This window comes from Protopterus annectens, chromosome 6.part1 (genome assembly GCF_019279795.1).
Source record: "Protopterus annectens isolate FY-2018-M chromosome 6.part1, PAN1.0, whole genome shotgun sequence".
NCBI lineage: Eukaryota > Metazoa > Chordata > Ceratodontiformes > Protopteridae > Protopterus > Protopterus annectens.
This window is the reverse complement of record NC_056738.1, coordinates 231080303-231106278: the sequence shown is the minus strand read 5'-3', so window position 1 is coordinate 231106278 and position 25976 is coordinate 231080303. Positions and strand designations below refer to the sequence as shown.

At 39.0% G+C, this 25976-nt stretch overlaps 1 long non-coding RNA gene across 1 annotated transcript in view; it reads right to left on the bottom strand.

The window, feature by feature from the left end:
• Positions 1-925: 925 nt before the first annotated feature.
• Positions 926-25976, bottom strand: part of LOC122805482 — a 1542547-nt gene continuing 1517496 nt past the window's right edge. The window contains exon 4 of the long non-coding RNA XR_006365371.1: positions 926-982. This is a non-coding gene — a long non-coding RNA (uncharacterized LOC122805482). The remainder of the gene's footprint in view (positions 983-25976) is intronic.

Sequence of the window (25976 nt, the reverse complement as noted above, 5' to 3'; positions counted from 1 at the left end):
GTTCAGGGATGTGCAAAACAGTTTTCCGTTATAGAAAGGGTGGTATTGTATATACAGTGGATTTGTTAAGTAAGTGTTTCTTAATAATGCAACCAGATGTAAAAAAAAAAAGTGTTTGTGGGTCTTTGCAATTCTACAAAAATACACAACAGCTCAGGTAGAAACAAGCAGTCAGTTTACAGCATAAAAAGGGTGAGGAAACTTTATTGTTAACTGCTCAGCTGTGATAATGCACACTTTTAAGTGAATGTGTATTTTAGAACTGCAAGTATAATTCTGAATTTATGACAGAGAAACTGATGCATTAAAAGAAGGTATTAAATCTAATGATGTTCAGAATATGTTTTCATTAATATCAGTGAACATTCCGGTTCTGGTCTTCTTAGAAAAGAAAGTAAAAATGAGGAATTATTTAATTTCCTATCAAAAATGTAGGAAAAGAGTTCTGTGACACAGTGCAGGTGGATTAAAATGTTGAAGTGCCGTAGCAGTCAGTATATGAACATATATCACATCTATTTTGCAAAATATTAGATTAAGCATGACGGAAGAAATTGCTATTGTACCTGTTGCTGAGTATGAAAAGTAGTCTTTTCATATGTTGTTACTGTAGGCAAAATTATCCATTCTCTCAGTGGTGAAGTAACCTGAGAAATATGTTATTTTCTATTTCAAGTAGAATTTGATCTCTTGCAGTTCGCAATGATGACCCAACAACAACAGTAATGTCAAAGATCTGGCATGACTTAAAATGAGAACACCTGTCATCTGTGAATTTAAAAATTGCCACTTGGAAATATCTTGTCCATCATTGTGACTGTACACATTTGGGTTAGGTAATGTTTGTGCCACATTATTTACAAAAAAAAAAATCATCAAAGAATTATGCTGATGCTATATGAGAGGTTATCAAAAGACACTTACCTGTTTTATAGTCAGTACCCTACTATTCATATCTGGTCTTGGAACCACAATGCATTGTCTGAAAATAAAAATAAAATGTTCTTTCAACTATTTATTTTTTTTTTTTACAGAAAAGGCAACTAACAAAAAACAGATAGTTTAAAACTATTTTTAAACATTTATAATCACAAAAACAGAAACCTGGCCTAAATCACACACTCAAGATGAAGAAATTCTGCTGCCTGTCTTTGACATTATTATGACATAATAATTATTACTATGACATAATGACAGAACTAGTAAAAGTGGTAAAGTTATCGAATGCTGAATTGCCTTAATCTTGCTGTGTTCCCCGTACAAATACCAACCAATAATGAGACTGAAGTCCGAGTAGTGACTCCTAAAATGAAATCCCAAAATTCAATATGTATAAAAACTTTGTATATACCTGCTAGTGGAGACAAATTAGCTTTTGAAGACATATTATCAAAGATAACTATAAGCATATTACTAGAAACAATAATCAAAGTGATTGTAATTTTGACGGGCCCAAAAATACTCCTCATAGGTTCATAGGTTGGTGCTAGGCTATCGGCCTTAGGGCCTATACAAGTCCAGCCATAACATTTCCCTGGATATTTTTTCCCACAATATTTACTTCCCTGGACCCCTGTCTAGCAGGGTGACTGACATGATCCCCAGGGTGAGTTTCCTCTCTCCCCTCCAATCATCAAGGTTCCTTTTGAAGAAGGCCAAGGAGGTGCTCTGCTTGACATGTATGGGCAATCTATTCCAGAGTATGGGGAGTCTCTGGGTCAGGAACCTATCCCTCCAGCATGTTTTGTTCATTGTGATGACAACGTTTAGATCCCTGGAGTGTGTGGCTCTGAGGGATTGGGATTTCATTAAGTGGAACATGTCCAACAGCTCAGGGTTTAACATGGCCTTGTATGTTAAGCAGAGATTGCCTCTGAGTAGATGATATGCCACAGAGTATAGCTGGAGTTTTTTTAGACGGCAAGCATATGGCATCTCTTTTAGGCCTGTGATTCTTTTAGTGAGGTATTTCTGCGGCCTTTCCAGCTGTTGTAGATGTCTTGTGAGGTACATATCAAATGGGGCATTATACTCTATAATGGGTCTAATGAGTGATGAGTACAGTGGGACAATGACCTCCTTTTTCCTGGATGAAAAGCTCTTAGTGATGAGGTGTGCCACATAGAAGGATTTCCTGACTGTTGTGGCAATGTGGTTATCGAAGGTGAGACCACTGTCCACCTGTGTCTCTAAGTCTTTTATCACACTTTCAGTGTTTAGTGTACTGCCACCTATGTGGGAATTCATGGGTACATGTTTTTTCCCAAAGGGGATAAGTATACATTTCATGGCACTGAGCTTGAGCCCATGGTTCTGGCAGCAAGCATCTGTTTCTGTAAGGCCCTTTTGTAGAATAGCCACATCATTTGTGGATTCAATAATGGCTCCCAGTTTGCAGTCATCTGTGAACTTTGTTAGCCAGAGTCCCTTAGTGTTGGCCTGTATTTCAGAGAAGTAGATGCCAAACAAGAGCGGTCCCAGGACTGAACCCTGAGGTACTCCACTTGTCACTTGTATGGAGCTGGATTTGAAGTCGGCTACATTTACAGTGTGGGTTCTGTCAATAAGCCAGTTGGCAACCCATCGAGTGACGTAGGGATTTACGCCCAGCTTAGCAAGTTTATCTATGATTCCAGAATGGGGGATGGTGTTGAAGGTCTTGGTGAGGTCCAGATAGGCTGTGTGGACCACCTTACCCTCGTCCACAGCTCTGGAGACTGATTTGAAGAAGTCAATCAGGTTCAGGAGGACTCCTTTTCTACCTACTATCAATCTCTGTGGATTAATGCAGCTAATACACACAGCACGAGGACAGATAAAGCCAACATTTTTAACTGGATGCTAACAGAAGACACCAGCAAAATATACCAAGCAGTAATTATGTCTTGCTTATGATTGCTAATAGTGTCAGTGTCTACCATATAGAAACATACCAAAATACATAGCAGCAGCCAATAAAAAAATATCAGTAGAGCCTGACTTGGTGTCTTGAGGAGCAGACAAAAATCCACAATGTGGTCCTCTTAGTACTTTTTGGTCTGTTTTCCCCCATTCTGTGCTCAGAAGCAAAAAAGCAAAAAAAAAGCAAGTTTTTCTGCTTTTAACCTGTTAAAGACTAAAGTGCTTCATCCTAGACACCAACCAATTACAGTATCAGCACTCATTTCATTACTGTAATAACGCTTCATCAGCAACAGAGAACCAAGGATTGCTGACCCCCCCCCCCAAGTCAAAAGTGGGGAAGAAATACAAATGTTTCAGAAATACAACCAAATTCAATGAAAAAAATGTTCTTGTATATCCTTAAGTATTGCAACTAACTTGGAACTATTACATGAAGTAGCGTCATATTTCAGCAAAACTTTCCTTTCCATATTAAACTCTCTAAACCTCAATGCAAGACGATAATTGGATCAAATCTTGAACCATGCCTTATACAAGATATAAAAAAGCTAATGCATGACAGAGACAAAGCACAAAACATTGGCATAATTAAAAAAACATTAAGCAATTTGAAACAAATTTGGCACCTATAAAACCTAACTAAAATATAAAGGTTAAGCAATAGTACTTTACTAATTTACTAAAAAAAAAAACAAAGCAGTTTTGGTCAGCAGTCAATAAACATATACAACTTAGTGAAAAAACACAACACTGCCCTTTCACAGGTGAAATGAACTATAACACAGCATGTAGATTTAACTCCTACTACATAAATTTTGCAAACTCTCTTAGTAAATCCAGTACACACAGCACATCAGTAAATGAAATTATCACTGATGCTATTATCTTTTTAATTTAGGACAACTCCTACCACAGTGAAACAAAATTCAAAAACTTAAACCCACCTATCTTGTACCTGATAATTTACCAGAAGAATATTTCAAAATAGATGGAGAAGCTATTGCATACTCACTCTCTATATTTACAAATCACTATCTCTAAGAAGGAACCAACCTCACACAGTGGAAGCAATCTTATATTATCCTCATACATAAAGGTAGAAAATCACTTGCAATAGCAAACTGCAATTCTACTACTATCATGAGAAAACAAGTAACATTCAGCAAGACAACACAGCATGGATATAGGCCAGGACTTTTGTAAACTATATTGATGACATACAAAATTAAGGAGAAATGTTTACATTCATATTTCTAGACTTGTCCAAAGCATTTGATACAGTTTCACATCCCATGCTATTACTTAAAACTCAAGGAATTATGCCTCATAAATAAGGAAGTAAATAAATAAGTAAACTACAATTAATTGGTTTCAAGTTAGGTCAGCTGCCGAACACAGTGTGCATGCTGGGCTGATGAGCTGTTTACTCCACAACAAATAACATTATGAGTGTCTCAGGATTAAATATTAGGACTTTTACTCTGTAACATATTTAGAAATAAAATGCTTACAGGTTCTCACCCAAAAAAATCCAAGCCAAAACTAATATGTGCAACCTGTTCAAAAAAAAAAAAAACTGCCTCAGGATGACCTACTGCACTCCTCTGAACCAAATGAAAATTGTCTAGAATAATCTAAACTATTTCTAAATACAAGTCAACCTAAGCCAATAGTATTTTCACGTCCAACCTAACAAATCAACCCGTAGTAATTTAGCAACATTATCAGCCAATAATTAGAAGTGAGTTAGTATAATAATAAAAAAACAGCTTAGTGTAATAATGCATCATGGATTAGGATTTGATCAGCAAATCAAATATGCAGTTCAAAAACTAGATATAAACTAGGACATCTGTATAGAGTGAAACAATTCCTAACAGAATATACACACAAGATTATCATACCTAATTACTCACTATTCTGCTGTATGCATAATCAAAAAACCCTGTCCTCTCAGCTAGGGATCAATCTTATAATAAAAGTATAAAGTTTGCAAACAACCACAACAACCAAGCACATCACTGTGTGGCATTTCTGTCCATTAACTGCTTGAAGCTATATAACTTACTATCCTGTTCTCAAAATAAGATGACCCATGACATCCTTTATACCCTCAGACAGATGCCTTCCCATCAGCAAGTTATTAAATTGATATACACCCCCATTGTGCTCACTAAAGCAACACCTAGTGCTCACTTAAAAATCTAAAAATCACAATGGTGACAGTGTATCATCTGCATATGTTGGTAAACAGTGAAACTCAGTTCTAGCAGATATCAGAAATATTTCATCTTATGTACATTTTAGCATCTCTTTGAAGATGTACCTATCAAGCAAACAGTCCTGCACTTATGGCAATTTCTTTTTCTTAATCTTATCCCATCTAACCCCAATATTCTCATTACCTTGCTGTCATATCAAAGAGATGTCACTAAATTCTCAAACTTTTACTACAGTAATCTCAGTTAAGGATCTCTAGTGAAGCTAACTGACTGGATAAATATGTATACGGCTTATCTACTGTCTGTGGATTAATATTGCAGTGTGAGTTACATCCATACCCTGTGAAATAATACTGAATGTTCTATTAATATGTGAATTATATGTGCTGTAGATATTATGTTCCACAGCTGTATCTGCACTTAATATGCTGTAAATACAATGCAGTGTATGTAACGTGGTACCACCTGTTAGCTCATTCAAATGTATGTAATGTGGAACTTTTCTGTGAGGCCTGTGCTTAAAAGAGGTATTGCCCAGCTGGATTTTCTTGGTAAAACAAGACAGATAGACAAATAGATAAACAAATCATTGTATATACTTGTATTACTTATACAGTACATCTCATACAGCACAAAATGCAATTTAGCATTAAAGAAAACATGCAAGTTGAAATATAAGGTCAGTGATGTGGGAATACATTAAGCAGATTAATACACATCTGCAGTTTTCTAATTAAAAGTATAGCAATAGAAAAGTTTATACATCATGATATACATTTTCCTGTCATGTACTTCTTGAAGTAATTGCACCAATCTGAGTCTGTGTTTTGTTTTATCCTGAAATGTATGGCTTAAAAAATAAGTAAATGGCACTTTTAAGTATATGCAAAAACAGCTGCTGCTGTGTCATAGAGGGATAAAGGTCTGACTATGGCCCAGATCCCCTAGGTTTGATTAGTGTCTTTGGTGTCTGACAGTGTGGCAGGGAGGGAGGGATAAGTATCAACATCCTTGGTGGGTAGGTGGTTCTGTGAGCATCTCTTGTAAGGATCCCTGGGGTTGGCTGGGGATGGCATGCTAGGAGGAGTAGGCCAAATGTTGGAAAAGGGTGGGGACAAGCATGCCCCCACTGCACACCCACCCCCTCAGGTCATACCATATAGAGTCAAGAAAGGGGGAGAAATAGGGTAGGTGATAATGTTTAAAAAAATGGCAATAAGATGGCCAGATCTATCCCCTTTCAGGACACCTATAGGATCCTCATTGGCTCTGGCTTATATTCAAGCATTGGACCAAGGATGACTGCAGTTCTGGTAGGCCCAGCAAAGGATGTGGGCACTGGGACAGCTGTCAGAGTAACAGAAAATGGGGGAAGTAATTAAAAATAAAGGCATAAATACCATTGCTTATTATTTAAATTACATTGTTTATATATTTTGAAATTATCTGTCAGTGGTTTGAATTATTAAGAGATGTCATACACCCTTTACACTGTTGAGTTTCTCTGCATAAAAAATAAATAAAATAAAACAGAAAAAGGTTATTTCTGAATGGTATTACTTATTTCATTACTAATACAAATATCCCACTAGGTAAAGATAGAGATTTAAAATTAAATCCAATAGTGTGAGGTGTAGTTAATTTGCATGATTTACTTAAATAAAAGTAGCAGCAGTACTGAGCAATATCAAAGTACGTCAAGTCCTTAGGAAAGAAATCAGTGGCCTCACTAACTCATATGCCAGAGTGGCTACTGGCTGTGACTTTTGACCTAGACCAGCATCATTTTGTTTACTTCTCTGGAATGCAATAACAAAGTTTAGAAGAGATAAATTAATATTCTAAGTTAAAATTACGGATCTCAAAAAAAACATGTATTGTTAAGACATATAGCCGGGTTTTCAACTGACCCAAATGGTGCACAACATTATTAGTACTACCTACCAGGTTTAGTTGTTTTTACAAGTAGTTTGTATGTTATATATGTTTTGTTTTTTTTTTTTTCTTTCTCCCGGCTCCACTGAAAAAATGACATATCCAGTTGGACTAGCCCGGTCAACAAATGTAAAATAAAATAAATAAAATAAAAATAAAAATAAAAATATTCCTAGCATACAGGAAACATTGTATTTTTTCTGCAAACCTCATCAGAATTTTTAGCTCATGTATTCCATGGCACAATCTGTAATAAATATCCCTCATTTTCGGATTTAATAATAGAAGGGAAACAAAAATTTGCATAAAAGTATTGGTTTAAAGCCACACTAGAAAGACCACCTTTAATAAAAAAAGGATTATTAAGTTAAGGAAAAATTCCTTATGGAAAAAGAAAAAAAGCTCAACCAAACACCGGGGGCCGGGCCTCAGAACCCTTCTTTTGCAGGGTAATAGCCAACAAAAAGCAGTCTTCCATGATAAAAAATAATTCTTGAGTAGTAGCAGAGCCAAAAAAAAGTAAGAGGTGAGTAAGTCCAACACAACAAAAGATCCCACAAGCCAGAGAGAGCTCTTCATCGTGGGGGGTCTTATCTCTTTTGCCCTCTAAAAATTGCTTGAACAAAGGATGAGAAAACAATGGTGGGTCACAATCATAGTGGGACCTTTGTCCAGTAACACTCAATAAGATATTGAAGAGCCACACTTAAATTAAGCTCAGAAACAAAAAATCCTTTGCTGCACTCAAAATAAAAAATCTCTTCCATTTATCTATGGTTCAAAACAGAATATGCCAGGCTGTTAGGCAGAGAATGCAGCTTGACATTGAAATGATGACTGTCCTCCTGAGACAACAGGTGTGGAATCAAGGCAAAGGCCAATCCAAAACTTGTCTTGTCTGCCTTTTAGTAGCTTGGTGAAGGAGGAGATCTATGTCTGAGGAGGAGGACTACGAAGATCGTTCCATACATGAGAAAGAGCATCCACTTTTGAAAGATCCATAATTTGTCTGCTCACACATCTGCTAAGGAGTTCTAATGCAAGTTATATTTGAATGACAGTGTCCAGATCCTGGCAGTGCTGTGTCCATTCATCTTCACATCCAGAACAGGAGGTATAGCCAAAGGCCTGTGTAAGGACTGCAGCAATGTGAGATGAAGAACATCTGAAAAGTGGAGTTATTAAATTATCCCTACTCTGAGTGAAACTTAACCACTTAGGTAAAGAAAATACACACCTGTTCACATATATTGTGGAAGAATAATCAATTCTGAGCATCTACAAGTGAAATTTGTTATTCTCTCTCCACCAAACATCATACATATACACACATATGTGTGTTTGGGCACTCACACAATTTGATTCTCCTCCATTACTGTTATTTATATATAGGCACACTTTGGTGATAATAAACTAGTATCTTGTAGAGAAAGACTACAAGAAAACAGGTGTCAAACATTAACTTTTAATTGTAACTATCTTATGATTAATATTTATTAAAATCATTAAAGTATAACAGTTTATAATAATAAAGAATACACTACTGATGATTCAATGCTTAAACTATCAATAATAAATAGATGTGATATGACTTATGCAGTGCAGGCTTTAATGTGAACTATATTCAGATAAACTGAGTCCATGGCAGGATGCCAAGCATAAAATTAATTTCAGGATCTCATTCCAGATGATTCAAATGTTAATTATGCTTCACCAGAATCATAGCATGGCAGAAGATTTATGCAAATATTCAGGGTAAGACAGTATGTTACTCATGCAAACACCTATGATCCTGTTTTATTTCCTCAAATGTTCCAATGAAAGTTTAGACTGGTATATTGTGCTCTGTTTGGTTATGTCTTTATCACACACTAAATTTTATGTTACCTAAAAAGTAAGGGTATGTAAGACCTTCTGTTGTATGTTAAATAGATTTTAGGCATTGTACTGTTTATGTTAAAACAAAGAATCCGGAATTTTTATTATCTGCTTCTCTTTTTCATGTTTTTTTTTTCGGCTGATCTGAAGTATATTTTCTGGTATGTGTAGGAAGTAATGTCTAGCAAAAAAAAAAAAGTAGAAATGTCTCCATAAATGAATCTTCTATTTTTCTTTCCTTTCACAGCATTACATAACTTGCACTCATGCATGTGTGTAAACATCAGTACTTTCTTACTTTTTTGCATTTAAAAAATTGTGCTTACATTTTTAATGATAAAGGCCTCAGCCTGCATTACGATCTTTGTGTGAAATTTATATGGGCGATTTTTTATACCAGACAAGTATTCATAGTCACACCATGCTAAAGTACATCTTTCCCTGATCATGGGTGCACCTTTCCAATTTAAGGTGATCCATAGTTGTGCACAAAATGTATGGCCGTGGATTGCATAAAATATAATTTGCATTTTGCTGCCCCCCACAAAAACACGTGTGTGTACACATGGACATGCAGACATAATTACGTCTCCTGCCATGTGCTCTGCATCCACAGTCTCTCCACCCATACTAGTCACAGATCACTTTAGGCAACAGGTGCTGGACATGGGCATGGTATATCTATTGGTGGCAAGGATGGCATTTCTAAGGATTCAATTGCCTGAACCATTGGACAGAATGCCAGTTATTGTTTCCTAGAGTAAATCACTGAGAGTGCGATTTTTATGTGTGTACCTGCAGGGATTCTTGTATTTTGGGAGATATCTCTCTTCTTATAGTTTGTGTGATCTTGGAAAAGGAATATATTAGATTGCAGGTGGGGGTAGTTTGATCCCCTGCAGAAACCACTTACAGTTTATTTTTTTCATCCTTCTATGTCTCTAACATCAGCTATTGATGTTTTGGTTCCTTGGCCTTCTGACATTTGAGATGTCTTAGCAGAAGCCACACACCAGTACCTAGATTACATGATGCCCTATGATTTTTCCCAGTCTGGTGCCAATGTGCCTATCAACTCACAGTTCAGGAGAAAAATAAATAAATAATAAAATAAATCCTCTCCAGACTGAGGAAAAAAAATATCCTTCAAAAGCAGACAAAAAAAAAATATCCAACTGTAACCACTTGCTACAAATACAAACAGCTTGCTACACTTCAGCCATTAGCACAAATTCTTTATTTTATTTTATCCACATGGACCTTTTTCAGCCTCAGCCTGGGAACACTATCTGGTTAAGTGACCTGCTCAAAGTCACACAGTTAGAAATACAGTAGCAGCAATCCCTTCTGAATGCAGTAGCACCCTACTGCAGCATCAGCAACTACCGATCCTGATCAATAACACATGGAACCCATGTCTGCTGAGAAAATGCACCACATTACTTCTTACACCCTGGGGGAGACCACTCCCACTGCCCTGCTCTAGGTGCATTATTACAACACCAATATATACATTCTCATAATGAACACCCAGGCACATACAATTACATCAAGACACATGTGTGCACGCATGCGCACACACACACACACACACACACACACACACACACACACACACACACACACACACACACACTGCAGTGTACTACATATCTGAATCAAACACCTGAGATGTGTGAATCATTCCAGTGAAGAATAACTCTGCATTAAATACCTGTTCTATTTCAGTTTCACTCAAAACTATCACCTCAGATTTTGTCACAGTTTTTCTTTCTTTCTTTCTTTTTTTTTTTAAGACAGGTAAAAAAAAAAAACATTTTGGCATAACTGCGGGCTGGATTTAAGAAGGCTTGCATGGAGTGTAAGAACAGTGCAAGACTGCAGACAGGCAATATGTCTGCTGAGCGATTCAGCAATAGCCAGTAGGGACGTGCATGAGAGCTTCTAAAGCTACTCTTGCACGGACTGTGTTATGGTATGCAAATTACCTCATTTGCTGCTGAAAGCTATGCAAATGAGGTAAATTTGTGATCCAGGAACTGCTAACCTGTCCGTGTAAGAGTAGTGTTATCTGCAGAAATGCACTCTGTTGGTAACGGAGTACTGTTCTGCAAATAGCTAAACGGAGCTATGACAGCTCCAAATAAAGGATGCATCTAGTAAAGGAAGCATGCCAATGGCCAAATATAAGGCCATTGGCATTTGCAAAAGTTGTAAATCCTTAAAATCCATTAATTTTTTTCCCCCGGTCGCTGATGTTTAAGAGTAGCACAGCATCGCGCAAACATGCTGCGCTTTAAAAAAAAAAGGGAAAAATAGCCACAAATGTGCTTTTACACAAAAAGCGTGAAAGGCAGGCTGCAAACAACATGGCCACTGAGTAGTGATTGCTAAGGTGGGGAAGCTCAGTGTGAGAGATGTAACCAAGCATTAGTAGGCAATCCTATGCAAATGAGGATAAGGATAGTGAATGCCAATTTTCACTGGCATGTGAGCCGTGTCCCTAGAGTGTAAGTGTAGGAGTAGGGTAGTAGTCGAGTAGAAGATAGGTGACATCATGAGGGGTATATCTGAAACATTGTAAGGTGATTGGAGCACAGTGGCATGTGTTCATCCTGAATTCCCCCCCCTCAGGATTGCAAGAGGAGTGTTTGCAGTGGTAGTAGCTGAAAACAAGAAACCAAAGGCGTACGCCATGGATATATCTGAAATTTATTGCAAATGGGCACACAGTGTGTGCGCGCGTATAGGCGAGTGTGCACGTGTGTAGGCGAGTGTGCACTTGTGTGCGTGCATGTGCGCTTGTTTGCACGCCGCTGCCCCTTGTGGAAACAGAAACGGGAAAAGGAAGGAAAAGTAGTAGTAGGAAGTTAACCAAGGAGAACTAGCAGAGCTGCCAGGTGAAATATATCACAATCAACCAATTACACAGGCAGTCGACTAGCCCAGCCCAGCAATTTAAACTCTGCAAACAGCAGTCTAACCTGTGTTTTCACAAGAACTCTGCAACACTGCAATTTAGAAAGAGTGAAAACTCAAAAGGCTTAAGGCTGGCAAAATGTTAGGGGCTGCCATTGCTATTATAAACCAACATGTGCAAGGTGCTGAGGGTGGTGATGTTGTGAATACTGCTGAGCAACCCACAGTGAGGAGACGGAGAAGAGTGTACAGACCCAGGGTAACTTACCAGGGGCTACATGAGCTGGAGTTAGTGGAGCACTATAGAATGGACAGAGACCTCCTGCAGCAAATTGTTGAGCTGTGCCTCACACACAGAACCAACAGAGGGGAACCCATCCCAGTGGATACAAAGGTATGTGTTGGCCTATGAACACTAGCCACAGGTACCTTCCATAGACCAACTGGTGATATGATGGGGGTTTCACAGGCATCAGCATCCAGGGTACTGCACCAGTTCCTGGATGCCATGTCAGCACATGTCGGTGAGCATGTATATTTCCCCAATTCCAGTGAGGCATTGGCCAGCAATATGCGTCTCTTCCACCAAATAGCAGAATACCCTGAGGTAGTGGGTGCAATAGACTGCACGCACATACACATCAAAGCATGACCCAGTGAGCGGGGTAGAGTCTACATCAACCGCAAGGGCTTCCCCTCCATCAACTGCCAGGTCATGTGCGATGCCCAGGGCATAATAATGAATGTGTGTGCTGGCTGCCCTGGAAGCTATCACGATTCCCACATCTGGCATCTGACGCATCTGTACCAGAGATTTGCCAATAGGGATATCCCTGATGGTCACCTAGTGGGGGATGCTGGATACGCACTGGAGCTGTAGCTGATGACACCCATCAGAAATGCACACACACCCGAACAAGAACTCCATAATGAGGCACATGCACAAACAAGAAACATAATTGAGCATTTGTTTGGGATGCTCAAGTCATGGTTCTGGTGCCTGGACACATCCGGTGGAGCCTTGCAGTACTCACCAACTACATGTATCCAAATCGTCATGGTATGTGCCATGTTACACAATATGATCCTGCGAAAACAGCTGCAGCAGGAACAGTATGGTGCAGGGCCAAACAGCCCCCCACCATTGCTAAGGCCTGCACAGGCACAGCATGACTTGGTGGAGGAACAACCTGAGCCTGCCCCAGTAGGCAGAAGGAGGCATGCCCAGTATGCCCTGGCCTTGGCAAAGAGGCAATGCATACCACATACACTGACTCAGTAGGAACCTTGGAAATGACACCTCTCTCTGACTCGCACATACAATAAAAGGGATGCCTAACTTGACACTACCTGTTTTCAAACATGTATAAGGAGTGTATAATGTGCATCCGATATAGGCAGCCCTGCAGCACCACCTGAGGAATGATTGCCCTATATTAAGCAATATAAAGCAGTGTTAAGCACATTTTACCACTATTTAGCATATTTAAGCACAATTGAGCAGAGTTGCACGCCACGCAAACTAGTGCAACATTGGGCAACATTGAGCAATGTTGGGCAATGTTGGGCAGAGTCAGGCAAAGTCGGCTAAACACACTCACACCTGCTTTACTGTTCCTTAACCAGTCAGGTCTGCCCAGCAGCAAAATAAAAAGCAGTGACAGGGCTCAAACTCAGGATACTGTGCACTATAGTCACAGTACTGAACCACTAAGCCATGACAGCATTTCACTGGCACAGACACAGCAGGACAATTGTAGACTAACGCAAACACTAACAAATGCTGAATCATGCCCTCTGAACTTCCCCCCAGGCCTATGCAGACAGATAACAGCAGGCCAGGCAGTGTGATGTGGGTTGGGTAGGCTATGAAGTCACAAACTAATATACGTGAAATTGGAAGCTAAGTTCGGTAGTACAGTAGTATGCATCAAGCCAGTATGATAGGCAACAGTACAGAATTAAATTGAGTACCTGACATAGCAATGTAGGCCTAGCAAATGTGTATAAGTGTCAGGTCAACCCATCATCCAATGTACACCCACAGTAACAATCAAGTGTGCCCCCTGGGTAGAAATGTACAAATAATAGCTGTCCCCCCTGTATGTAGAAATGTTGATAAGTCTATGCAAATCGACTCATGGAAGCCCTGCAGGCACAGTGTGCTTCCTGTCGATGTACAACACAAAGGTGATCCCTGAAGTAAAAAACAACTTGATTTTCCACACACATATAGTATATATGTCCATATTGGCCATGCTTACACACTTTAACAAATTTAGCAAATCTCAGTCAGCAACATGCTGAAAGGTCATACTGGGCATGCTCACACACTTAGGCCATGTCAGAGTACAGCAGTGGGCCACACATATCTGCCAGTTGCAGTTCTCACCCCAGAAACATGTCACTATTCACCAATCCTGCCTTACGCACACAGTAATATGAAAACAGACCCATATAATATATTGGACTCCTGTCATAATCAAACTATGTACTACAAGTACAGAACTTGTTCAGAGAAAAGGAAATTTCAAAGAACAATAAATCTCTGATCAGTATCATCAATAAACAATGAGCACTCCTAACATTATCCAGTCCATGTTCTGGTAGTCAGGTACTGTTTATAATACAAAAATAAATCAAATGAATGACTCGAATGATGAACCGAGACCCTCTAATTTAGTAGGTACTAATGCCAATGGCCAGAATGGCATGGATGCTGCATTAGTAGTGTCGTCATCAAATATGAATATGAGCAACACTAATCAAGCTAATGGTAGAGAAATGATGCAAATACCTAATTTAAAAGACTGGCTTATTTTGCCCATAGGTTTGTGTAGAAATGAATCAAATGAACAAGATTTGAGCAACATACAGAATAATAGTGTTGTTCTATCGGATTTGTTAAATGAATTGGATGCGTACATGTTAAAATATAAAAAGCTCAATTTAGAAATAGAGTACTTCCAAGAATGTTTAAGAGCAGAGATTGCGCCAAAAGGTCTAAGAAGTTGGCGATATCCAACTGGGTTAATATCAGGATCTGATTTCCATAAAGATCTTATTGATATGTTTAATCAACATGGATTTCAACTGATGCAGATTATGATTAAACATTATTCTCTGACAATAAAAGAATTGGGGGAAAAATAGAGAAATTGGATACCACTATTAAACAACATGTAGACTTTTTGAGGTACAAATATGAATATGTGCGTGTGTTCCAGAGCATAGAACAACACATTGATAAAATGAGAAAAATAAAAATTAAAAAGTTAGAAAGAGATAGAATGCAGTATGAAAAAAATCTGGCGTATCCATCACCCCCAACCAACCAAGTGTGGTCATATAAAACTTTGAATACCCCTTTTCAGAATATAGGGGATAGTAGTAATAAAAATACTGCTTCAATGATTAATAACAATACTTCAAATAATGGTGTGATTTCAGAGGCCGAATTTGTAGAACGAGTAGATAATCAAAATGAGAATACCCAACCGAGGCGGAGTGAACGGTAAAAGGTGGTAACAATAATAACAATTTTGGAACATCAGGAAATAACATGCAAATGCATAATGTGAACAACCAGGGTTTTCAGAATGTTTCGCGGAAAAGACAATGGAACAAGAAGAAGAATCAGAACAAAAGAAGATGACAAATGAGAATCCTTCATATAAAGGACTTGTTATAATTAATAACAGTAAAAATGATTTCAGTGTTTATAATTTCTCTTCCTTTCAGGTGTCACAAGCTCTGGTTGATATACTATCTAAGGGTCTAACATTTGTGCCATCTTGTAGGATGAATATAGCAGAAACAATCTGCGACCTTAAACTTTTTCTTAGGAAATTAAATTTTAGAAACTTATTTGGGGAACAACATGTGACTAATAGTGAATTTAGGGTCGCAAGCTGCTATAATCCATCTCTTCATAGTATATTGTCCATGTTTGAAAGAATTTATGAAGTAGATCTGAGAGAATTAAATAAGAAAAAACATCATTCATGGACAATTTAAGTGAAGAGGAAAGGCAGAGCCTTGATTGTTTATTAAAAGCCAATATACGCATTATGAACCCTGATAAGGGAGGGGGGTTGGTTTTTATGGATGTACCAGATTATTTACAACATATAAGGGATATTTTAACAACAGACACATATGAATTAGCATCTCGTAATGAATATAATAAAGCTAATCAAGTCATCAAAAGTTTAATCAATGAATTATTCATTGAAGCTAGAATCGATGTTCATTTATTTAACTATTTGATGATAATAGCACCAAAGGTACCCTGTATTTTTGGGGTGCCTAAAATTCATAAGAACCTTTATAACCCCCCATTCAGGTCGATAGTCGATGGAAGAAATTCTTCCACATATGCATGGGCCAAATTTGTCGATTCTATTCTTAAGAAGTATGTAAAAAAGGAAGAATGGATTTTAAAAGATTCTTGGATGTTTCTAGAGAGGTTGAATACATTTTCGTACAAAGAAAATTATAATTTCCTGACTATAGATGTCAGGGAGTTATATTCTAGTATTCCACATATCCAAGGAATAGAATGGGTAACCGCAAGGATGCGTCAGCAACAAGCCTTGGAATCTGAGATATCCCTAATTCAGGAATTATTGGATATAATTTTATCTTATAATTTTATATTTTTTGATAAGTAATACTATATTCAGAAGAAAGGGGTGGCAATGGGATCACCGTGTGGTTCAAGCTATGCAAATTTAGTAATGTCATTTTGGGAAAATACATACCTTTTTCCCAATGGTTTGTTTCAAAATATGGTGAAATTTTATGTGAGGTTTATTGACGACATCTTTTTAATAGTTGAAGGATGCCCACAAATGGTATCAAACTTGGTCGATGGGATGAACCAATCGACTGATTTTTTGAACTTCACATATATTATTGATACAACATCTATTTCATATTTAGATATATTTTTGATAAAAAATAATGAAAAACAACAATATGAAGCTAGTATTTATAGAAAACCAACATGCTCAAATAAGTTTTTGCATTTTTCCAGTGCGCACCCCTTACATCAAAAACGTGCGGTGCTAAAAGGACAATTTGTCCGGGCAGCGAGAAAGGTGACAACTAATCAGAAATTTCAAGCTGAGTGTGTTGTTTTAAAACAAATGTTTTTGAATAGGGCATATCGAGAATACCTCATAGAGGGAATAATTACTGAAGTGACATCTAAAAGAATGAATGGCATTTTTACTGCTATTTTAGCAAATAGAGCTGAAATGAGCTCTAATGGATTTAATGAATATGAATATTTATCTTATAATCAGAATTCATATAATTTACAAAATGTCCTTAGTAATGAATTAAATCTGGCATGTATATTTAACTTTTGTTCCAATTATACACACATAAAGGAGATTATATTTAAAAATTGGGGTTTGATCAGTGGTGATGCTTCTTTGGGTTTTGATACTCAGATTAATTTTATTTATTTATTTTACATTTGTTGACCGGGCTAGTCTAGCTGGATACATGTCCATTTTCAGTAGAGGCCCAAGGAGTTAAGCTCCAGAGTTTAAGAAGTACATTTGCGATATTACAAGAAAGTAAGGGTAACAATATGCAGAGTACACACAAATTGAGCCAAAAAATTACAAGCAAGGTTATACAGTTAACATCATAAAAAAAATTTACATTTTAAAAATATATATATATATATATATATATATATATATATATATTTTTTTTTTTTTTTTTTTTTTTTTTTGGGGGCTAAAGATTAAGCTAAAGATAGTGTGGAGAAAAGCCATTAGTTTTAAACAAATGTTTCAAAAGCAAAGATATCCCTTTATAAGAAATGTAGGAATGACACAATGCGGTAATTGCTCAATTTGTTATGTGATGGAAATAGGCAACAGTATTGTTATTAATGGATATAAAGTAAACATCACATGAAAATTTAACTGCACAACTAAGGGAGTTGTATATATAGCCCAATGTCAAGCTTGTCCATGTTTTTACATTGGCAAGACGGATAGAAAATTTAGAGAAAGGGTATTGGAGCATTTGAGATGCATTAACCAACTTAAAGAAGAAAATGCGTTAGCAAGACATATAATCATGTTTCCTGATCATAAGTTTAAGTTTAAAATTATACAACAAGTAAATCAAGATGAGAGAGGTGGACCTATATCATTAATGCTTGAGAAAATTGAACTCTTATGGCAAATTAGGCTTAATGCCTATGTGTATCCAGGTCTAAATGGCAAATGCAATATAATGTGTTTGTTAAAGTTAAAAAGTCAGATAAGATAAATATAACACCTATATTTATACATTTATGATTTTGAGTGTTTATGATTTATGATTTTATGATTTATAATTCATAATTCATATTGTTTATAAATAAGGGATTATGTATTTTATGATGTTTTATTTGATGGTAATATTGACGTATGTATGAAGTAAAGGTTTCCTTCCTTCTATATGTATTTACAAAATATTTATAAGATAATTTTTTAATGTAGTTTTTAGGTAGCATTTTTTCGGTTTTATGTGCTTGCATCTGCCTAAATTGTGTACACTGATTTGAGAAGCATTAAGTGTTATAAATGAATACATAGTATTTTATGACTAGGACTTTTTATGGGTTAAGATAACTTTAAGTAAATTAATTCTCAATTGAATTATTTTGGCGCCAAAGTTAGTAGGTAGTACCTAAAGGTTATAAATACAAGTGTGTCTATGAGTAGAGCGTTTTTTCTGAAGAAGTTTCGCAATTTAGTGGAACGAAAAACGTTTTTTATTTTGCGTTTAAAGTGAATAAATGGTGACAATTTGAAAACATTCCTCTGCTGGCATCTTTGTAATAGTTTTGTATTACCAGTGTAAAGTCTGACATGTAGTCAGCAACTCGTAATGTGTGGGATCTATCTGTGAGCCAGTTTGCAATCCATCTTGTGATGTATGGATTCATGGGCAGGTTGTTGAGTTCATCTATGATACCTGACTGGGGAATGGTGTCAAAGGCCTTAGTGAGGCATAGATAGGCTGTGTGGATCTCATTTCAATCATCCGTAGCCTGGGTAAGTGTCAAAGAGATCCTCCGAGTTCAGGAGGCATGGTCTGCCTTTGACCAAGCCAAACTGTGTGTGCTCAACAGTGTAAAGGTTCCCAATCTCTGTATTGTTGACTTCCATTATGATTGGCTCCATTGCCTTGCAGAACACACTTGTCAGGCTCAGAGAGCATGAATGCCAAGGGGGTTTTGTGGCCACACCCCTGTGTAGTGTGAATAACGTTGCTGTGCAACATTCTATGGTACATATCCTGTAGAGAGCATGTAGAGAGAGGTGTAGGTATCCTTGATGAATATGGATACATCCTCATCCTATGTGCTATGATTCAGGTTCTGATGCTGGAAGTTATGGAATGAGTAGTATCCTGGTAGTGCTGGTGTGCTGTCTGGAGCCTTTAACTAGGTTACCGATACTGCACAGATATCAGTATTCCCCATAATGAGAAGTGCCTCGGATGTGTGCATTTGGAGGCTGAGACTTCTGGCAATGAGTAGCATTGAGCTCACTTTGTGGTTATTTGTGTTGGTTATGGGGTGTGGTTTGTCCTGCGTGACCGTTGTTCCACACCTGACGTTAGTGCCTCATTGGTCCCATCTGACCATAGGCTAATCACCCTACGTATCCACATTCTGGTCCCACACCCCCATTAAGGAAACCATGTAAAAAAATGTCTCCAAAGCCAACGTCATGCTACTTAAGACAGAAGTGCTGAACTGCAGGACACCCATGCAGATGGACAATACAGTTATGACTACTCAATCCTTCACAATTGCACTTCATAAGCACTTACATGACTGCATGCATCATGCTATCCCAAACAGAACCAAAACACTAACCTCCAAGAAAAGGAAGACAATCTGGTGTTCCCCTGCCATAAACAAACTGCACAACAGAAGGAAAATACTGCTGCAAAACAGGGTAAAATCCCATGAGGGAAGGAGCTCCATGGTCCACATCAGTAAGAAGCTGTGATCCATGATAAAATCCTACAAAGCTAGTTATGAAAACAAAATTGACACTGATTCTTAAGACAACCACAAAGCATTCTATAGCTATGTCAAGAATTTCAATGTCAACACTCAGATCAACTCTGAGTTACAGCACAATGGCACTAAATATACAGACCCAATTGATATTGCCAACATCCTGGCAGATAGGATCAGTGCTAACTTGACCCCCCCCTCACCAATGAAAGAGCACATTTCCATAATGGAAGACTGCAAAGTTGTTGTCATCACGGCCGCACAGGTAAAAAATACTCTCCAAAGCCAGGAACACAGCATCCATGGGAACAGATAACATCCCAGGCTGTGGTCTACACAAACTACAGAACAAACAGGCACCACACCTACGTATCATGTTCAGTCATAGCCTCACCTCAGGCTTTGTGCCTGCTGAATGGTGCACAGCAATGGTTATCCCACTACACAAGGGGGGAGCCACCATGGACCCCAGGATCTAGCGGCCCATTAGCCTGATGAGCCTGCTCTGCAAGGCCATGGAATGTATCATCATATAACTGATAAAAAAAGACATTGGTAATCTCCAAACACTGGACCACAACCATGTTGGGTTTGTAAAAGGCAGATCATGTCTCCTAAACCTGATAGACATCATTGAAGCAGTCACCAGAACCGTATACAAGGGTAAGGTGTTTCACACAGCCTATGTAGATCTTGCCACGGCTTTCAATACCATCCCCCACTCTGGAATTATAGATAAACCCACTAAACCAGGTATAAATCACTATGTCACAAGATGGGATGCCAACTGGCTAACTGACAGAACACACACTGTGAAAGTAGCAGACTCCAAGTACGACATCAGACCAGAGACAAGTGCAGTACCACAGGGTTCAGTCCTGTGTCCTGCCCTGTCTGGAATCTACTTCCCTGAGGTAAACTTTAACATGGAAGGTCTGTGGCCAATGAAGTTTCCAGATGACTGCAAACCAGGAGCCATAATCAAAACTACTGAAGATGTGGACATCCTACAAAAGGGCCTCACTGAGACAGATGCCTGGTGTCAAAGCGATGGCAGCAAGCTCAATGCCAAAAAGTGCATTGTCATCCCCTCTGGTTAAAACTCTGTAGCCATGAACTACAACATAGGCGTTAGTATACTTAACACTGAAAGTGTTATAAGAGACCATGGGTCACAGGTGGACAGTGGGCACACCTGTGATAATCACATGCCCGCAGTAGTCCGGAAATCCTTCTATGTGGCACACCACATCACAAAAGGTGTCTCATGCAGGATAGAAGAGGACATTGTTCCCCTCCACTTATCACTGACTAGATCCATAATAGAGTACAATGCCCCTTTTGCTATGTACCTCACAAGACATCAACAACAACTGGAAAGGCTGCAGATACACCTCACAAATAGCATTAGCGGCCTGAAATACATGCCATACACAGACCGTCCCAAAATGCTCCAACTGTACTCTCCCGCATTTCGCCTACTTAGAGGTGATCTCTGCCTAACATACAAAGCTATGTCAAACACAGAGTTGTTGGACATGCTCCATGTAAAACACTCATAATCCCTCTGATCTTCGGCCCCAAAACCTAGAGTGAAATACAAAAGGAAGTGGTGTAGCCATTTACCTTATGGATACCCACCCCTTCAGGTTAGTGGCACAGCATGAGGTCTTGGAGACCATGCAAATGCAACTAACATTGGGCAAAGCTGCTTATCAGATTGTAGCCTGCTACAGATCATCTACCTCATCTCAGGAACCTCACTCAGTATTCCTGAGAACAGTGGAAAATATGAAGGTCCTACCAAACACCATTATATGAGGAGAGTACAACTACCAAAACACTGACTGGGAAGCATTGGCCAAAGGACGTTGTACACAAGTAATTCTCCCAGAGTTTAAATACTCAAACGCTCTGGAACAGCTGGTTACTATGCCCACTAGAGGTGACAACATACTAGACCTGCTCATCACCAACATGGGGTACCAGTGTTCCGCAACAGAGTTAAACCCCTCGCTGGTAATATCAGATCATAAAGTAATCACAGTGGACATCCACATCATGCCCCCCCCCCCACAGTCAAGGAAACCACTGTGTAGAAAGTCTCTAAAGCAAACAGCACACTTCTCAAGACCAAAGTGGGAAGTTCAAAAGCACCCTTGCTATAGGATAGTGCTATACAATCTACAGAATCATTTAAAAGTGCATTCTATGAGCATCTACAGGGATGCATGGATCAAGACATGCCAAATAAAACCATGATGCACTCCTCCAAAAATAGGAAACCAATCTGGTGGTTGTCACACATAAACAAGCTATACAACAGAAGGAGGAAACGAACACATGATAGAGCAAACTTCACATAAGGAAAGGCATCACTGATCATTATTAGGAAGAAACAATGATCGCTCATAAAATAATCCAAGGCCAGTTTCTAAAGACAAATTGCCAAGGAATATAAGAATAACAGCCACAAAGCCTTCATTAGCTGTACCAAACAAACTGTCAAAAATGCTGTCAGCTACTGCAAAATGGAACAAAGATACATGGAACCAATTTACATTGCCCACATCCTGGGGGACAAGTTCAGTGCAAACTCCCCCCCACATCCCCTCAAAAAGGGCCTGTGTCCATCCCAGAAGAATGCAGAGCACCAGACTTCATTGACATGCAGGTAGAAACAACCCTCTCCAAACCTAAGAACACAGCATCAATGGGACTGGATGGTGTCCCAGGCTGTGACTTACACCAGCCCCAAAAGGAAATACACCCTCACCTACATTCACTGTCCAGACTCAACCTTACCACAGGCTATGTACCCAAGGAATGGCATACAGCAAAGTCATCCAGCTCCACAAAGGGGGTGCCACAACAGAACCAGGAAACCATTGCCCTATAGGCCTACTCAGCCTGGTCTGCAAAGCTATGGAGCAAATTATCATGGAACTCATAAACAGCAACAATGGGGACCTCCAGACACTGGACTCTACCCAACTTGGCTTTGTTGAAGGTAGATCCTGTCTCCTAAACCTAGTTGACTTCTTTGAAACAGTTACCAAGGACATAGATGGAGGTGAATGTAGTCCACATAGCCCACCTGGACCTCACTAAGGCCTTTCGACACCATTCCCCACTCTGGCATCATGCACAAGCTTATCAGCTTGAACATTAACAGCTATGTCACAGGATGGGTGGCCAACTGGCTCACAGATCAAACACACATGTTCAGAGTTGCGGGTGCCATGTCCGACTCTAAACCAGTCACAAATGGCATCCCACAGGTATTGGTCCTGGGACCCCACCTGTTCAGTAGATACTGCTCAGATGTACAGGCAAGCATGGGAGGAGTATGGATGAACAAGTTGGCAGATGACTGATAACTGTGGTCCATAATCGACTCCATGGCTGACACAGACATTCTACAGAAGGGTTTTACAGAGACAGATACCTGGTGTCAAAACAATGCCCTCAAGCAGAATGCCAAATAATGCATAGTCATCCCCTTTGGATAATACAAAGTGCACACAAATTACCACATAGGTGGAAATCCAGTATGTACGGAGAATGTAATTATGTCCCTGGGGACACAGGTAGACAGTAAACACTCCTTTGATGATCACATTGCCAAAGTGTCCACAAATTCCTTCTATGTAGCCCACCCAATGTCACCTAATGTAATCCACTTTGTCAAGTCTGATGATGTCACCATCCTACAAATATACCTGTGGAAAAGAGCACTCCCAGTAATGTGTATAGCGCATCATGTAAATGCATACTGCTCTAGTATCATTAAGTAATTAGATAGGGGTTTGAATCCTGCACTTAACTGTATGAGTGTGTGTGTGCATCTCCTTGTAGAGGAGCAACCGTTTTGGAGACAACTACAGCACCTTAAAAGTGTTATACTTCCATTTGTCAAGTCTGATGATGTCACCATCCTACAAATATACCTGTGGAGTAAAGAACCCCCAGTAATGTGTATAGCGCGTCGTGTAAATGCATACTGCTCTAGTATCATGAGGTAGTTAGGTAAGGGTTTGAATCCTCCACTTGACAACTTGATGACAGCGTGTGTATCTCCTTGTAGAAAAGCAACCTTTTTGGAGACAACTACAACACCTTAATAGTGGTATACTTATCTTTGTCAAGTCTGATGATGTCACCATCCTACAAATATACCTGCGGAAAGAAGAACTCCCAGTAATGTGCATAGTGCATCGTGTAAATGCATACTGCTCTAGTATCATGAGATAGTTAGGTAGGGGTTTGAGTCCTGCACTTGACAACTGTATGACTGTGTGTGTATCTCCTTGTAGAGGAGCAAATTTTTTGGAGACAACTACAACACCTTGAAAGTGGTATACTTCTCTTTGTCAAGTCTGATGATGTCACCATCCTACAAATATACCTGTGGAAAAGAGCACTCCCAGTAATGTGTATAGTGCGTCATGTAAATGCATACTGTTCTGGTATTATGAAGTAGTTAGGTAGGGAATTGAATCCTGCACTAGGTGAGTGTGTGTGTGCTCTATGTGTGTGACATAGTTGGTTACTGTGTTGTGGATTTTGCTTTTACTACTGTATGACATGTCACAATGACAACAGTATGTGCATTGCACGTCAGGTAGCTGTGTGGCAAATTCATATAAGTACCTGTCACCTCAATTATTTCAGAGGTGGGAACCCTAGTTTCTCCATGAACACGTCTGTTGTCTTTTCCAGAGTGTGCTGCTGCTTTCCAGACCTTAGGTCACATCTGTATGCTTGTGACAATCCCAGCCACTGCAGTGATCCCTGGCCTAGGTCATCTGTGTCATACACACTCATTACAGTTTCTATTGAATAGTGTGAGTGAGGGTTTATGCCTGAGGTATATTTCAGACCAGTTAAAATGCAGCAAAGACTGTCAATGATGGCTATACATTATAGGTGTACAACAACCTTTGTGTATATGCATGCAGACCCCTTATTGCTTATGTGATTCACCGAGGGATTTCAATATACCTTTGGAAATGTGATTACCAAAGGAGAGATGATGTAACACTTGGCTGTATGTACACATCGGTACCTGTCAACATGTTGGGGGCTACTACCTATGCGGTAATTTGGGGATACTACGTTTTGTAAAGGTGGATGACCATGCTTTAGTTGGCTTATAGTTTTACAGCATGGGTTTGACAACAGGTATCTGTCCGTATGATACCCTTGTGGAGGATGTGTGTGTCATCTAGAGAATGCATTATAGACCATAGTTTGCATTCCCAGATGTGGACAGACATATCCCTACTGTGTTTGCTTGTACCTAAGTGAGCTATATGGCAATCAGGAGTGGTCTCAGGAATGGGTGCAGGTGAACACCACTGGTTACTGTCATAGTATAGTTCCTGAAGGGTACAAATGTTACTGTGTGTCCTACATCTGTCTGTCAGTTGTCAAGACATCATCTAACGATTGTTTATGGTCAGGCTGTAGAGGTTATGCATTCTAACAGAATGCAAACCAATGACAGATAGTAACAGTATCACCCACAGCACAGTGTCAAACCATGTCATACACACATGTGTACCCAAGTTCCAAAATGTGTGTAGTACAATGCATACTGGCCACAAATAGAAACTATGGAGTGTTAACACTCTGTAATACAGGGTATGTCACCCTGCCCATGTGTCCACTATGCATGTACATGCAGACAGTGCACCTCCACCATGTTCACATATGTTCACCTGTAAACCTGTGCTGCACACACCCCACATGTACTGTCCACTCTCTAACACATGTTGCCAATACTACACACACCAGACAAGTGGCACGTGGGGGGACAATACACTATTGGGATTAACACTGGTGTAAACAATACTACATTGACAATCAGAGCTTTAATGCATCATGGCTGCTCAGCTACACCTTCAAGGATAACATTACACTTTACTGCTGATGACATGCTGACATTGCTATACTGCCATAAAGTCACCCTGTGCATCAGCACCATGTTAGCCTGTTCCTGCATCAATGTTACAGATGACAGGAGGTGGCACAGGTTTCATCATATGTATAGGGTGTATTGTTGATTTGCC